This window comes from Podarcis erhardii (assembly GCF_964252035.2).
Source record: "Podarcis erhardii genome assembly, chromosome: 11".
Lineage (NCBI taxonomy): Eukaryota > Metazoa > Chordata > Lepidosauria > Squamata > Lacertidae > Podarcis > Podarcis erhardii.
In genome coordinates, this window is record NC_138501.1 from 52,975,668 (window position 1) to 52,987,724 (window position 12,057).

At 43.8% G+C, this 12,057-nt stretch overlaps 1 protein-coding gene across 1 annotated transcript in view; it reads left to right on the forward strand.

Moving 5' to 3' along the window:
* UBE2R2 (ubiquitin conjugating enzyme E2 R2) overlaps window positions 1–12,057 on the forward strand; it is a 54,479-nt gene that overhangs the window by 908 nt on the left and 41,514 nt on the right. The gene's annotated exons all lie outside the window — the stretch shown is intronic.

A 12,057-nucleotide genomic window follows, 5' to 3' on the forward strand; every position in this document is an offset into this window, starting at 1 on the left:
CTCCATATTTCTATAACTTGTCTCTATGTAGGGTAGTCTCCTAGGACGCATTCTGTTCTTTCCCACTAAAAAGCACTTTCTCAGTAGATGCAGGGCAGTAGAGTACCCAGACATTGCTCCCTGTCACTGCCATTCATCTAAGGGCAACTCTTTTCTCTTGCTCACACATCCCTAAGGATTGATTTAGCTTCTCCATAATCTTGAACCCCTGCCCCTAATCACTAAACACTGTCTGGCTCCCCTGTTTTATTTTTCCCCATTTGCATGGCAGTGTGAGAGGTGGCGTTTTTTATCTGTTGTCTTGGTTCTCTGCCCACCCCCTTTATCGCCCCTTTCACCATCTTCATAATTTGTGGGCTATAGCTCCTCTTAGAGTATTTAGAACAGTGGCATATAATGTCCTATGTATGTGCCACCTCATGATTCTGGAAGCACAAAATAGTGTTGGGCACAGTCTCCTCACATAGTCCAACACCTCAACCAGAAGTAAAGTCCCTTTCCCCTCAGTTCTTATGTCAAACTCTTAAAGGACATATGAAAACCATGGGGGAAATGTTGAGGGGGCATTCCCTCCTACATACTAAGTAGTTTCACCAAGTGTAAGAAAACTGTCATCGTTCAAGGCTGAGCGGGAAAGTATTCCCATATCATCCTTGCCACATTGTGCTATTTACCCTGTACTCCGGTGTAGAGAGAGACAGTGTGCTTAGTTCCAGTGGGTGTTGCGTGAATTTTACTATAACCCATGTACCAGGCCTACATGCAGATCTCTGAAACTGGAGTTTTACCTTTGAGGAAGTTTTAAACATTGTATTTCTTAAGGGAAAACAATTGAGCACATTTAATTTTGAAGGGAAGGGATAACTGGGTTTTTGTCTAATGCTGTATAGTTGTAATGGCTATATTTCAGACATCTCCTGTTAGACCTTCAATAAAAAGTTATTTCCACTGGTGCCCTGAGTACCATTAAAACCTGCAAGTTAAAATCTGAGTAACCTGGATCCACCTTTTATTGTATTCAGCCAGATAGGGTTGGAACGTGTTGGATGCAGCATCTGCAGTTAACTGTAAAATGAATGTGAATGAGCTGTTAAGGGTCCTTTGCAAATTCTAGTAACAGATACTGAGCCTCAGCTGGGAGCTTTGTATATTGGGAGTGTGTGGCGCTGTGGTTGGAAGCCCTGAGCCTCTTTCTTGGGCGGTTTGAATCTGTGCGATGGGGTGAGCTCTGGGGTATTGCTCTGTCCCAAATGGTGTATTGCTCTGTCCCAGTTCCTGCCAACCTAGCAGTTCGAAAGCACACCAGTGCGAGTAGATAAATCAGTACCACTGTGGCAGGAAGGTAAACTGTGTTTCCATGCACTCTGGCACTCATCATGGTGTCCCGTAGCACCAGAAGCGGTATAGTCCTGCTGGCCACACGATCCGGAAAACTGTCTGTGGACAAATGCTGGCTCCCTTGTCCTGAAGCGAGATGAGCGCTGCACCCCATAATCGCCTTTGACTGGACTTAACCATCCAGGGGTCCTTTACCTTTTACCTTATATTTGGGATACCTTGGATATCTTTGAGCTGTAGAACAGTTAAATGCTCAACATGCTTGGTTGTTGAGATCCCTAAGTACACAAAGCAACATGGCCAACTTCACGAAACTAAGAATTTTCTTAAGTGCCTCTTTCCTTTGACGCAAGCCTTGCTTAATTCAGTGGGACCTAATTCTAGTAAGTGTGCTTAGGTCTGAAACCTCAATTGTATCAGTGTTAACTTGATAGAAATCTTTTCTCCTGTTTCCTTTCTCCCAGCTGTGTAGGAGACTAGGTATACAAGCATTCCCCATTCAGGAAAAGGCATACCCTGCTTTGCACTATCCATAGCCTCATTTAAAAAGTGACTAGCCTTTAATTTTGTCTGGCTCTTCTAAGCAGCCATGGCATATTTTAATAACATTGTTACTTAACATTGGCTTTGAATAAACTAATCATGAGAGGAGAACTCTGGAGTTTATTTTAAAAGGTAACATATTCTCATTGGCTTATCTTTACAGTTCTACGAAATGCTTTGAATAATTGATCATTAAATGGCAAATTTCATTATCACCCCTTGTTTGTTTACATCATTTGATATTCAGATATTTTGTTGCCTAGAGAATTGTCATATTTTCAGTCATAAGACTTTTGGCACTAGAGAGCAAAAAACGGTGGTGAGTGGAATGACATCCCATTACCAAGGAGGATACATTTGGAAAGAAGTAGGTTGGGACACGATGCTGTTCAAGATCAGATACGTGTAAACATTTGGAATTTTATCACCTTTCACCACAACCCAGCACATTCCCAAAACGTTGTTCCGCTAGCCTCTGTACATGAGACAGAATGATAACCAAAGTGTACTATCTCAGAACTGTAGAAGTAGGCATCCTGGAGGGAGCAGGAAGCAAATGGTTACCCTATGGTGGTTGTGAAGACAGAAATGGCATGGGGAGAACTCATGCATGCTGCACTGATCACTTCAGAGAGAGGACAGCATAGAAGCAAAGAGCAGCTTTTTTAAAAGGCAGAATTTTGATTCTTGTATCCCAAATACAAAACTGGTTGGGTGGAATCTTATGGGTAAAATTGTGCATTGCAAGGTGGATGAATTTGTTAATCCTCCAGGTTAAAGTATGTGTTAAGAATATAACTGCCCTGAATGAAACCAATAGCTATCAAGTAAATACTTCTGGAAAGGTTGTAAATGGGATGGGATGTATGTGATCATCCCCCGTTTTGTGTGCAGCATCTGCCAGTCAAATTTTTCATTGTCTAGAGGATTTTTTTAATTAGATAACTTAATAATTGAATTAAATAAAATGCTAGCTCTGCCTGGAGGTTCCAATTAGCTGTCAATGATGCTAGCTATTGATATACTGTAATAATCGTCCATCTTTAACAAGATGCATACCCTATTCTGTGACTACTGAGGTAGGAGTTTAAGTGAATTTATCAAAAGGTTTTTGGAAGTACAAATATTTGCTGGATTACTTTATACAAATGGTTGATGAGGTCAGAGGCCATGTCAATACTATCTTAGCAAGCCATGTTTAACAGTTTCTGCCCCTAAAGATATTTGCCACCAAGTTACCAGGGAAATTGGGAAAGGGAATGCTGTTGCTTCTTCAGTATCCAAAAGGATCCTTTGGAGAAACAGTTCTGGAGTTCTTACAGTAGGTAGAAATTAAGGATTAATGGGCACCTCTGTAATTGTTTACTTTTGAAGGAAAATATGTGTTCACTTTCATGGGATTTAGAAAGTTTTAGAGATGTCTTGGACGTCAGGTTCCGACTATGGAAATAAACAGATGCGTTGGTGCTGTGAGCTAGTTGGGAAATAGCACGGTATTGAGTGAATTGTAGGGCAGCATTTGTAGCACAAACCGAAGGGACTTTGTCCTAAGAGTCAAAGAGAGAGATTTTAGTGGAGACTCATTTGAGTTGGACCTGTGCAATAGACTACTGTCAAACATTGTGCTGCAACAAACTAGTCTTTAACAGACTCCAAAACTTTGCTGCTAATGGAGGCTCATGCCAGCTGGGTTAAGGAATGCTGGTCTGCTTAGTGCCTGAACATCTGTGGTGTCTCTTCCATTTGGTTTTGTTATCCTGTTCCTATTTACTGCCTTGCCATTTGTTTGTTTGGATGTGGCCTTAATACTGCTGTTCCATTAAATTGCCAAATCCTTCCCGCCTACTTTCCCGCACCCTTGAATTGGAACAAAGGGGCCAGGTGGGGTTTTTGAAACTAAGCTTCCCCCTCTTTATTATTTCAGTTTAAGCACAGCAGGCCCTTCTGTTTTCCCAAAAATCTACTGTTCCTCACTCCCACTATCACACAAGAGGGTTTCACACATATAGCTCCATTACACTAATTTAAACTTTGCTGTTTTCATCTCTTTCCTGGTCTGCCCTGTGCCTTGAGAGCATTTATCTGTCTGGGACTTGGTAGCCTCTTTTGCCCTTGTAAGTGTGTCATGGTGACAGAACTGCTTCTACGCCCATCCCAGTTCTAATCTGCATGGATTTGACCTCACATATGAAACTGCCCTCTGCTTAGGCAGACCATTAGTCCATTTTGCTTTGAATACTTACTCTAAAAGCAGTAGCTCTCAAAAGACCTCAAGAAATAGCTCTCCTACTAGCTGAATGTCTGCTTTAACTGGAAATGGTGACTTGCGTGTAGCAACGGGCTTTAGAAGAGGATTAGAGAAATTAATGCAGGGTAAGGCTATCAATGGCTACTAGCCACAAGGGCTGTGTTTTTCCTCCGCTGCTGGAGGCAACGTGCCTCTCGGTGCTGGAAATCACTGCTGCACTCAGCTTTCCATAGGCACCTGGCTGGCCACTGGGAGAACAGGATGCTGGGCCAGATGTATCTTTAGTTTGATCCAGCAGAGCTGCTCTAATGAATCTGGCAGCTTGTGTGCACAAAGCATGTGTTTTGCCTCAGAGGACTTAGCTTCCATGTGCGCCATAGAATCATAGAATCATGATACTGTAGAGTTGGAAGAGACCCTGAGGATCATCTAGTCCAACCCCCTGCAATGCAGAAATATGCGGCTGTCTCATATGGGGAGCGAACCTGCAACCTTGGCATTATCAGAACCATGTTCTTACCAACTGAGGTATCCAGGCTTCTTGTGAAGTGTTACGTTACAGTGGCTGGATGTGGATTGTCTGACTGCTGGGGGCAATGGCAGCTAGTAGCAATTCCCAGTTCTGATAACTACATGGGGGCTCTGTCAAATAGAATGCTTGCGGTAGAGCCTTAAGCATTTATTGAGTGAGGAAGCTAGTAGAATAGAAACCTGCCACTTGCCCAGAAGCAATTATCAGTTGCCACAGAAGGCCTGGCAAGTGGCAATGTGCCAGGAGGATTTGGCTGATGGCTGGTGATCAAGCATGGGTTGGATATGCATTTCCACTCCCAGTCTCCCAAATTCCCGGTACCAGCTTTTAAAGGTGCTGCTGCTGTGGCAGAAGCCTCTTACACCAACTGCCCTATCTATAAATTCCAATTTGCCCCAGTGAACAAACTGGCTGTATTCGAAAACTCTCTCCTAAAGTCTACAAAGAAATGGCAGCAAGGCCTGAATAATTGCTTGGTTCTTGCTCCAGAGCTAGGGATGTCAGTGTGCCACTTGGCATTTGATAAAGCTTTCCCCCAATTAGCACTTCAAGCTGTGGGTGACAAGAGCTGCATGTTTCCCTAGGGAGAAGGCTATGCTGACCTCTACATTGCCAAAAAATTCTATGCAGAGGCAGTTTCCTCTGTTAGGGAGGAACACCTTGCCTGCACTTGAAAGAAGTCAAAAGCTTTACCTCTTGGCGCCTCTGTTATACACTGCCCCTTAATGGAGAACTAAGAGCAGAAGGGGCAGCTTCTGTGCTGCTGTTCCTTTGTGCCTCATCATGGGTAAGTTTGCAATTCAGAACCCTTTAAGCTCTTGAGGATTAATGAGAGATGACTGGTGACAAAGTTTTATGCATGAATGGAAGGGAAACTTGGAGATGGCTACTTGAAATGTAATCTGGGCTCTGGCACAATATGCCTAGATGTTTGCTGTGCCATAAAATCACCAAGCAAGCTAGCTAGATGCCTACTGGCCTGCCCTAGTCCAGAAAAACAAAGAAAGAACCCTTGCCTCCTGTCCTCGCTTACTTTAGCTCCTTTAAAGTGAGTTAGTGGCAATAGCTCCTTGACATTTGTAGCCTGCCTGGAAAACCTTGTGGTGGGGATAAACTTTAGGAAAATCTTAACCTTCCAACACTCACTGACACACTGGGTAGAACACATGATCTTCTGCAATGGCAACTCCTCAGAAACCAAAACAAATGCAAAAAAAACCCCACACAGCCAACCCCTTTTGGCAAACACTTCCTCTAGTTTAGGATCTTACTTGTATCTTACCTTTTTCCGCATTATGTTGCAATTTAAGTCTGCCTTGCTTAAAGCAAGAGCTAACATCTTGATCACAAAACCTCTCCAGACACAGTATTAAAGGAGCAAGTGCAGTAAATTTGAACATGTTTTTGCTATCAAAACAATGAATTCTTTGTAGCTCAGTGGCAGTGCAGAGTCTGGTTAGCAGCTGGGTCCTTGTGTTGAAGGCATAAAAAGAGTGCTCCATGCTTTGTAGGGGCCCCCAACTGCCTTAAGAACCTAGCTTTTAAAAATGTTTAATATCTAACTTGCTTTAAATACACGTTTGAAAAGCACTACTTGCCTTGAACACTGGTAAAAGAGAGAAGCTCTCTTCAAATGGGGATGGAGTTTGAATTGCTGCTTCTGTTGGAGTGCCGCAAGTGACAAGCACGGGCAGTGTTCATGGGCTTGGGACTTTCGTGGTTTTATTTGCAAGGCTGCTTCCTACAATACTCCCTTTAGACAACGTTAGAAACTGGGATATAAAGGCTACTTGCTACATGGCACCCTGAACCTGGGTTTCAGGCGCAAAAAACAGTGTTAGACTCAGATAATAGAATTTAGGTGCCAAATGGCTCCTTAAACCAAGGTTACAGTTGCCAAAATGGAATGTGTAGTTGCCATTTTGGAGCAAGACGGCTCTAAAGTCTTGTTTTTCAAATGATGGACTGACTGATTGATTCTCAGTTAAACTTCTGGCTAGTTCAGATGACAACCTTGAGCTAGGTTATGAACTTTGAGAGCTTAAAGAATTATTATTAGTTTTTTATTTATTGAATTTATATACTGCCCTATACCTGGAGGTCTCAGGGCGGTTCACAGAGAAGATCAACATAAAAACCACAATATATATAATCAAAATAAAAACAACCCAATAACAACCCCCTTCCGCAAAAGAGCCACATTTTAAAAAGGACATAGGGCAAAGAAGAAAAGTCACTTTATCCAGGGACTGTCCATATATAGAGAGAGACCATTCATAACGTAAGGATATTCTTCACAACTGTGAACAGGGCGGTGAGGTGGGGTAAGTGAAGACACGCTACAACAATTACATATAACATTGTTCTCTGCTCCTGCTCAGGTTACACAGAAAAAAAGGATTTTGGTTCCTGAAATTCATCCTGATTGTGCAGATAACTGATAAAATTCTACAGGATCTTGTCCAAGTTAACTGTCCAAGTTGCTCAAATCACTTGCAGGCACTTCAGTCACGGGGCAGTGGGGAGTGTCCTTCTGTTTGTGGGGTTTGTTTCCTGGGCCTACAAAATGTGCTATGGTGAGTTTTACTCAAAACTCCAGAATTGGGAAGACTAATTTGATTGTAAACCCGAAGGACTAAAATACATTTAACTACGGGGAATATTAAAGCACGGAGTATACACTGCTGTTACTTTTTCATTTTTTGGCTGGGACCTGTCACATGAGCAACCTTACATCTCGCATACTATTTGGGGGGGGATGAAGGGGGTGTGGATAAACATTCCAAGGTTTCGTGATCGTAACAGGATTATTCAAATATTGGCATCTGTTGAGGAGGTCTGCCTTGTAAGCCTTTCTAAGGGTTGGGCGAGACAGGTGGCTCTGTTGGCTGCCTTCCCTTTGCCGTTGACCTGGAAGCCAGATTATGCGAGACTGCGGAGTGCTTTAAGGTCGTCTATCAGAGCGCACTGCAGCACCACATAATCCCTTTCCCCGGACCACGAGGAGCAGAAAGCAAAACAGGCTGCCTCCTTGGCACTGTCAGTATTTGGTTTGGTACGTGTGGCATATGGCTCAAAGCATTACTCCCTCTCCCCAAGCCAGTCAGGAGAAGTAATATAAGCTGCAAGCTCAGACTATGTATGTCTAGTGTAAATCTAAGTGCTTCTGCCTGTGGAACACACTGTGGCTTTAAAGGTACACTGAGATTTTAAAAAAGCAGTGCAAATGCTCAGGTAAAAAGTAATAAAATAAGGGGTCAGTCAGACAGTGTTTCTCACCCCTCTGTAGCATGACTTTTGGAGTGGCTGGAGTCAGACTGCAGGGCAAGTGTTTGTTGCACTATCTGGTCTCCTGCTTAGCATTTGCCTCCCCTTCTTTCCCCTCTTAGTAGGTTGTAGGTGCAAGATTGCATGTACCGATAATAACACTGGCATCTTGGAAAGGTTGGAGTTGCTGGGAAATGAAACTTGATCCACCGCATTGTCCCCCAGGGAATTGTAGTCCTCTACAGCAGCAAGGCTGGAAGAAGCCCAAGATTGAGCCCAACTCCATACAGCTCACTAGAGAGGATCATATGCTACAGCTGCTCAATTCTAGGCAGCTGGGAGACTGAGACTTGACCCTGGCCATGGCAGCAGGGCTTTCAGCCTGAATCCGAGGGCCACCATTTGCTTTCCTGTCCACCAGTGCTATGTTGCCAGAATTGTCTCTGCCCTTTCTTTGCAGATCTTGGTGGCAGCGTGTGACTAGGGTAGGACAATACTGATGTCTACAGTCCTTTTGGGAAGGGTAATAGCTCAGTGGTCATGCCAAAGGTACTGGGTTCAACTTCTGACATATCCAGGAAAGACAGGGAAGGTCCCCTGTCTGAAAATCTGGATAATCGTTGTTAGCTAGTGTAGACTAGGCTGGGGGCCCCTGTGTTTTTGCTTGGATGGAATGTTCTCAATACAGTGGTACCTCTGGTACGTTCCGGAGCCCCATTCGCATCCTGAAGTGAACACAACCCGCGTCTGTGCGTGCGCGGGTCATGACTCACAGCTTCCGCGCATGCACGCGACATCATTTTGAGCATCTGCGCATGCGCGAGCGGCGAAACCCGGAAGTAACACGTTTCGTTACTTCCGGGTCGCCGCAGAGTGTAACCTGAAAATGCTCAACCCGAAGCTACTTCAACCTGAGGTGTGACTGTAATGCCTTTTGCAGATGTGGCTAGAGAGAGGTGTGCGTATAGTAACTAGGCTTTTACACAAAAGCAAAATGTATTTTGCTCCATCCACTTGAACCTCTGCTCCTTTTCCACCACTGGCATTTTGCCCTGAAAGGAATGCAGCCCTGGGTAGACACAAGTTCCTCACCCCTGGTGTAGGTAGGCAACATTAGTTTTAACGTTGTAACCTATCCTGGGACCTTAGGGTGAAGGGTGGGTAAAGAAGAAGAATGGCCAGTGGTATTTTCTTGGTGCAAGGCAGCTTCCTGTTCTCTAAATAAATATTGCACATGTGCAGCATGCCCCAATTTCATGTTTCTCATCTGTAGATGCGTCTTCCCTGTAAGATGCAAAACTTACCTATTAGGTTGGTTTTGATCCCCGTGTGAACTGTATTCTGCAGTCCCAACCACACAAGATTGAACTCCTAAGGACACCTACATCGCATGGACAGCTGAGTAATTTTGTTAGCAGTGCAAAAGGGAGGTGTACTGCAAGTTTCTGGCTCACCAAATGGCTCATAAGGCTCATGCTGCTGTTTTAAGCACAAATAGTAAAACCATGAGACAACTCAAATCTGTGGTGGAATAGTCAGCAGCTTTCCTAAAATCACCCATAATCCGGGCTGTTGATTGCCCCTGATTATCACTATTATTATTTCACGTTTTGGGGAGGGAAAGTGAAACTCAAAATGACTTTCACGTTTCTATCAAGGTCAGCTGTGACTTCAAAACAAAACAAATTCCTTCCAGTAGCACCTTAAAGACCAACTAAGTCAGTTCTTGGTATGAGCTTTCGTGTGCATGCACACTTCTTCAGATACTTCAGTGTGTATCTGAAGAAGTGTGCATGCACACGAAAGCTCATACCAAGAACTGACTTAGTTGGTCTTTAAGGTGCTACTGGAAGGAATTTGTTTTGTTTTGACTATGGCAGACCAACACGGCTACCTATCTGTAGCTGTGACTTTGTTAAGTTTCATTGTCAGTCTAACACAGCCCAGTGTTTAAAATTAAAACCAGTTTAAAATTAACACAGATGCTTGGTGTTTTGAGGGAGGATCCTCTCATTGCAAGGAGGTCCCATTTGAGCTACTTATACCCAGGATGTGAATATTCTGCCTTCAAACTTGGTTACTTCAAGAAACCCAGACTTGGTGTATCTTTATTATACACAAGTATGTGCACAAGCTGCCTTGAAGTGTTCCAGACTACTTTTTCTCCAGGATTGCATGTATGGGGTTGTCCCATATTTCTCAGCCTGAGATTGTCAGTGGGGTGGAAGACTTCTTTGGGACCTGGAATAGACCTTTCTACCCTTACTGGTGCTTGAATTTGAATTTGAATTTTATTATTTCGGTCACAGACCAGTTGCAGCCCATGTACAATATCAAGGAAGTCATAAACACGATAGGGACACATTCTTACTGGTGCTTCATCTGTGGAACTCCCTCCCCCTGGAACCTCAAATAGTGATGACATCAATGGAAACTTACTTTTTTCCTCTAGTTTTGGGAAGCCCTGGTTTTAAGGTAGCTTTGCTTTTTTATTATTATTATAGCACTGATCTGTGGTTTTATTATTTGGTGTCTTAGTGTTGATTTGTTTAATCGTACTAGTGCTTGGAAGCACAGGTGACCTCTGCCTCTGAATACCTTTTAACAGCTTAGACTGGTTTACCAGCTGTGACCCCATGTGACCTATCCATACAGATAGGCTTGCTACAGTTATCTCTACTCCAGTAACCTCCTTTTTTATTATTTCAATGTGCTGTGTGCGGGGCTGCCTTTTAAAGCTGTCCAGACAACTGAAGTGAGTCTATAACAGGGCAGCAAGATTAAATGGGATTGGCCACTCACAGGCATATTCTTCCTCTGCTTTAAAACAAAACAAATTCCTTCCAGTAGCACCAGGTGCTACTGGAAGGAATTTGTTTTGTTTTGACTATGGCAGACCAACACGGCTACCTATCTGTAACTTCCTCTGCTTTGTCACCTTGCACTGACAGTCCACTTCCAGGCCTAATAAGAGTGTTACAACTCGCCTTTAAGTTCTAAATGGTAAGAGGTTATCTTGAGACTTTTCTCAGCCTTTCTCTGGGTGTCCCTGCCAAATGAGGTGAGGTGGGTGGCTGCAACCAAGAGGACCATTTTGGTTATGACACCCGGGGTTTGAGATGTCCTCCCACAACAGGCTCACCTGGCAGCTATGCTGTGGTCCTTTTGACACCGGGTGCAGTTATGTGGTGACCTATGGCTTCACTTGCTCTCACCTGATGTCATTTGGCATCAGGTGAGTATGGCCAGTCAGAATCTGCGGTCTGGGCCTAACTTGGCCTGTGGGGCAAAGCTTCCCTGATCTAGTGAGTGGCCCTTCTCTTTCATGCCAGAAGTGATGTTAAGACACTCCTGATTACAGTGGTGCCTCGCAAGATGAAGAGAATCCATTCCGCGAGTCTCTTCGTCTTGTGGTTTTTTCGTCTTTCGAAGCAACCCTATTAGCGGATTAGTGCTCTTAGCGGCTCTAAGTGGCTATTAGCGGCTTAGAAAAAAGGGGGGAAGCGAAAAAAATTGCAAGACTCGCAAGACGTTTTCGTCTTGCGAAGCAAGCCCATAGGGAAATTCTTCTTGCGAAGCGCCTCGAAAAACGGAAAACCCTTCCGTCTAGCGGGTTTTTCGTCTTGCATTCGTCTTGCATCCGTCTTGCGGGGCACCACTGTACAAAGCTCTCTAATGACATCTATCTGTCCTTAGAAGCATGAAGAAGTAGCATCGCTTTTTGCTAGTCTAAAACCCAAAGTGGATGCTCTTATCTTCATTGAACTTTTTTTCTTGGATGCACAAAGCAAGTGCAGTTTTGTCATTTCTCTAACTTGCTGGGAACTGTTCAAAGCCACTCTAACTTTGCCCAAGTTAGTGAGATGTAGGGAAGTGATCTGTGTAAACAGCTACAAGTTTAATTTCAAAAACCTATTAGGTGTTCCTTTAATTCTTTCCTCCAGTGCGTTTTGTGTTGCAGTACATGCACTATTAGCAAAAACCATTTAGAATCCTCTGTACCTAGCACTTTAGTGTGGGAATTGGTGGACTTAAGAGCCGCATGCTTCCATGCACTGAAAGAAGGCTTGGGGGTAGTGAGATTGCATGAGCTAGCTTGCCGTCCATGCTGCATGTGAAGGTATTCTAA